The sequence below is a fragment of the Rana temporaria genome, chromosome 2 (genome assembly GCF_905171775.1).
Source record: "Rana temporaria chromosome 2, aRanTem1.1, whole genome shotgun sequence".
NCBI classification, from domain to species: domain Eukaryota; kingdom Metazoa; phylum Chordata; class Amphibia; order Anura; family Ranidae; genus Rana; species Rana temporaria.
Window position 1 is genome coordinate 10,871,155 of NC_053490.1, and position 4,958 is coordinate 10,876,112.

Sequence of the window (4,958 nt, forward strand, 5' to 3'; positions counted from 1 at the left end):
CCCCCCCCTTTGCGCTCTCCCCCCCTTTGCGCTCTCTCCCTCCCCCCTTTGCGCTCTCTCCCTCCCCCCCTTTGCGCTCTCTCTCTCCCTCTTTGCGCTCTCTCTCTCCCTCCCCCTTTGCGCTCTCTCTCTCCCTCCCCCTTTGCGCTCTCTCTCCCTCCCCCCTTTGCGCTCTCTCTCCCTCCCCCTTTGCGCTCTCTCTCCCTCCCCCTTTGCGCTCTCTCTCTCCCTCCCCCCTTTGCGCTCTCTCTCTCCCTCCCCCTTTGCGCTCTCTCTCTCCCTCCCCCCTTTGCGCTCTCTCTCCCTCCCCCCCTTTGCGCTCTCTCTCCCTCCCCCCCTTTGCGCTCTCTCTCCCTCCCCCCCCTTTGCGCTCTCTCTTCCTCCCCCCCTTTGCGCTCTCTCCTCCTCCCCCCTTTGCGCTCTCTCTCCCTCCTCCCCTTTGCGCTCTCTCTCCCCCTCCCCCCTTTGCGCTCTCTCTCTCCCTCCCCCTTTGCGCTCTCTCTCTCCCTCCCCCCTTTGCGCTCTCTCTCCCTCCCCCTTTGCGCTCTCTCTCCCTCCCCCCTTTGCGCTCTCTCTCCCTCCCCCCTTTGCGCTCTCTCTCCCTCCCCCCCTTTGCGCTCTCTCTCCCTCCCCCCCTTTGCGCTCTCTCTCCCTCCCCCCTTTGCGCTCTCTCTCCCCCCCCCCCTTTGCGCTCTCTCTCCCTCCCCCCCTTTGCGCTCTCTCTCTCCCTCCCCCCTTTGCGCTCTCTCTCCCTCCCCCCTTTGCGCTCTCTCTCCCTCCCCCCTTTGCGCTCTCTCTCCCTCCCCCCTTTGCGCTCTCTCTCCCTCCCCCCTTTGCGCTCTCTCTCCCTCCCCCCTTTGCGCTCTCTCTCCCTCCCCCCTTTGCGCTCTCTCTCCCTCCCCCCCTTTGCGCTCTCTCTCTCCCTCCCCCCCTTTGCGCTCTCTCTCTCCCTCCCCCCCTTTGCGCTCTCTCTCTCCCTCCCCCCCTTTGCGCTCTCTCTCTCCCTCCCCCCCTTTGCGCTCTCTCTCTCCCTCCCCCCCTTTGCGCTCTCTCTCTCCCTCCCCCCTTGCGCTCTCTCCCTCCCCCTTTGCGCTCTCTCTCCCTCCCCCCTTTGCGCTCTCTCTCTCCCTCCCCCCTATGCGCTCTCTCTCCCTCCCCCCTATGCGCTCTCTCTCCCTCCCCCCTTTGCGCTCTCTCTCCCCCCTTTGCGCTCTCTCTCCCTCCCCCCCTTTGCGCTCTCTCTCCCTCCCCCCTTTGCGCTCTCTCCCTCCCCCCCTTTGCGCTCTCTCTCCCTCCCCCCCTTTGCGCTCTCCCTCCCCCCTTTGCGCTCTCTCTCCCCCCTTTGCGCTCTCTCTCTCTCCCCCCTTTGCGCTCTCTCTCCCTCCCCCCCTTTGCGCTCTCTCTCCCCCCCTTTGCGCTCTCTCTCCCCCCCTTGCGCTCTCCCCCCCCCTTTGCGCTCTCTCCCTCCCCCCCTTTGCGCGCTCTCTCTCCCTCCCCCCCTTTGCGCGCTCTCTCTCCCTCCCCCCTTTGCGCTCTCTCCCTCCCCCCCTTTGCGCGCTCTCTCTCCCTCCCCCCCTTTGCGCTCTCTCTCCCTCCCCCCCCTTTGCGCTCTCTCTCCCTCCCCCCCCTTTGCGCTCTCTCTCCCTCCCCCCCTTTGCGCTCTCTCTCCCTCCCCCCTTTGCGCTCTCTCTCTCCCTCCCCCTTTGCGCTCTCTCTCCCTCCCCCCTTTGCGCTCTCTCTCCCTCCCCCCTTTGCGCTCTCTCTCTCCCTCCCCCCTTTGCGCTCTCTCTCTCCCTCCCCCCTTTGCGCTCTCTCTCTCCCTCCCCCCTTTGCGCTCTCTCTCCCTCCCCCCCTTTGCGCTCTCTCTCCCTCCCCCCCTTTGCGCTCTCTCTCCCTCCCCCCTTTGCGCTCTCTCCCCCCTTTGCGCTCTCTCCCCCCTTTGCGCTCTCTCTCCCTCCCCCTTTGCGCTCTCTCTCCCTCCCCCCTTTGCGCTCTCTCCCTCCCCCCTTTGCGCTCTCTCCCTCCCCCCTTTGCGCTCTCTCTCCTCCCCCTTTGCGCTCTCTCCCCCCCCTTTGCGCTCTCCCCCCCTTTGCGCTCTCTCCCTCCCCCCTTTGCGCTCTCTCCCTCCCCCCCTTTGCGCTCTCTCTCTCCCTCTTTGCGCTCTCTCTCTCCCTCCCCCTTTGCGCTCTCTCTCTCCCTCCCCCTTTGCGCTCTCTCTCCCTCCCCCCTTTGCGCTCTCTCTCCCTCCCCCTTTGCGCTCTCTCTCCCTCCCCCTTTGCGCTCTCTCTCTCCCTCCCCCCTTTGCGCTCTCTCTCTCCCTCCCCCTTTGCGCTCTCTCTCTCCCTCCCCCCTTTGCGCTCTCTCTCCCTCCCCCCCTTTGCGCTCTCTCTCCCTCCCCCCCTTTGCGCTCTCTCTCCCTCCCCCCCCTTTGCGCTCTCTCTTCCTCCCCCCCTTTGCGCTCTCTCCTCCTCCCCCCCTTTGCGCTCTCTCTCCCTCCTCCCCTTTGCGCTCTCTCTCCCCCTCCCCCCTTTGCGCTCTCTCTCTCCCTCCCCCTTTGCGCTCTCTCTCCCTCCCCCCTTTGCGCTCTCTCTCCCTCCCCCTTTGCGCTCTCTCTCCCTCCCCCCTTTGCGCTCTCTCTCCCTCCCCCCTTTGCGCTCTCTCTCCCTCCCCCCCCTTTGCGCTCTCTCTCCCTCCCCCCCTTTGCGCTCTCTCTCCCTCCCCCCTTTGCGCTCTCTCTCCCTCCCCCCCTTTGCGCTCTCTCTCCCTCCCCCCCTTTGCGCTCTCTCTCTCCCTCCCCCCTTTGCGCTCTCTCTCTCCCTCCCCCCTTTGCGCTCTCTCTCCCTCCCCCCTTTGCGCTCTCTCTCCCTCCCCCCTTTGCGCTCTCTCTCCCTCCCCCCTTTGCGCTCTCTCTCCCTCCCCCCTTTGCGCTCTCTCTCCCTCCCCCCTTTGCGCTCTCTCTCCCTCCCCCCCTTTGCGCTCTCTCTCTCCCTCCCCCCCTTTGCGCTCTCTCTCTCCCTCCCCCCCTTTGCGCTCTCTCTCTCCCTCCCCCCCTTTGCGCTCTCTCTCTCCCTCCCCCCCTTTGCGCTCTCTCTCTCCCTCCCCCCCTTTGCGCTCTCTCCCTCCCCCCTTGCGCTCTCTCTCCCTCCCCCCTTTGCGCTCTCTCTCTCCCTCCCCCCTATGCGCTCTCTCTCCCTCCCCCCTATGCGCTCTCTCTCCCTCCCCCCTTTGCGCTCTCTCTCCCCCCTTTGCGCTCTCTCTCCCTCCCCCCCTTTGCGCTCTCTCTCCCTCCCCCCTTTGCGCTCTCTCCCTCCCCCCCTTTGCGCTCTCTCTCCCTCCCCCCCTTTGCGCTCTCCCTCCCCCCTTTGCGCTCTCTCTCCCCCCTTTGCGCTCTCTCTCCCTCCCCCCCTTTGCGCTCTCTCTCCCCCCCTTTGCGCTCTCTCTCCCCCCCTTGCGCTCCCCCCCCCCCTTTGCGCTCTCTCCCTCCCCCCCTTTGCGCGCTCTCTCTCCCTCCCCCCCTTTGCGCGCTCTCTCTCCCTCCCCCCTTTGCGCTCTCTCCCTCCCCCCCTTTGCGCGCTCTCTCTCCCTCCCCCCCCTTTGCGCTCTCTCTCCCTCCCCCCCCTTTGCGCTCTCTCTCCCTCCCCCCCCTTTGCGCTCTCTCTCCCTCCCCCCCTTTGCGCTCTCTCTCCCTCCCCCCCTTTGCGCTCTCTCTCCCCCCCTTTGCATGCTCTCTCTCCCTCCCACGTACCTTCCTGCCCAAGCCAATTATCAGCGCTGTCGCAATTTGAATGACAATTGCGCGGTCATGCTACACTGTACACAAATATTTTTTTTTAGCATTTTGTTCACAGAAATAGAGCTTTATTTTGGTGATAGTTGATCACCTCTGCGTTTTTTTTTTTTTTTTTTTTGCGCAACAAATAAAAAAAGATCGAAAATTGAGAAAAAATACACGTTTTTCTTTGTTTCTGTTAATATTTTTGGTAAATAAGTACGTTTTCTTCTTCAATGACGGGCACTAATATGGCTGCACTGATGGGCACTGATAAGGCGGCACTGATGGCATAGTTGCCAACATTTGTCCAGGGACACTTTGCAGCACAGCTATTAATTAATTACCACACTCACTTCCCCGAAGCTCCACCCACTCCGCATAATCTTCGCCAGGCGAAGATTATGCGGAGTGGGTGGAGCTTCGGAGAAGTGAGTGTGGTAATTAATAGCTGTGCTGCAAAGTGTCCCTGGAATTTTTTTTTTAAAGGTTGGCAACTATGTGATGGGCACTGATGGACACTCATAGGTGGGCACTGATGGGCATGGATGGCCACTGAGAGGTGGCACTGATGAGTGAGTGAGAAACTTATATAGCGCAACACATGCAAACTGAATCGCCTCTGGGCGCTTAGTATCCTTTCCCTACTGTACTTTTGCCCTCAGGAAAGATGGGTTTTGATAGGTGGCACTGATGGGTGGCATTACTGGGCATCACATGTTTTTTTATTGACCATAATGTTGCCATAGATTGGCATCTATTGTGCTTATTTTTTTACATGTGGATGGCCATGGGGGATGTACCTGGCCATCCACATGTTGCCCCCTTCCCTGGTGGTCCAGTGTGGGCATCCGGGGGAGGGGGGGGGGCTGCACTGATAAACAATCAGCGCAAACCCCCCTGTCAGGAGAGCCAAGGATCGTCTCGCGTCTGTCAGACACGAGTGAGGAAGAGCCGATCAACGGCTCTTCCTGTTTACATCGTGATCAGCCGTGATTGGACACGGCTGATCACGTGGTGAAGAACCTCAGACTGACACACCGCACCACCGATCGCTGCGATGCCCCCCGCGGGCGCGCGGCGGCTGTTATCCTGCTGGACGTCATATGACACCCAGTCAGGATAACAGAACCACTTCCCGGACATCAATCTGCTAATGACCGGGAGGGAAGTGGTTAATCCATCAGCA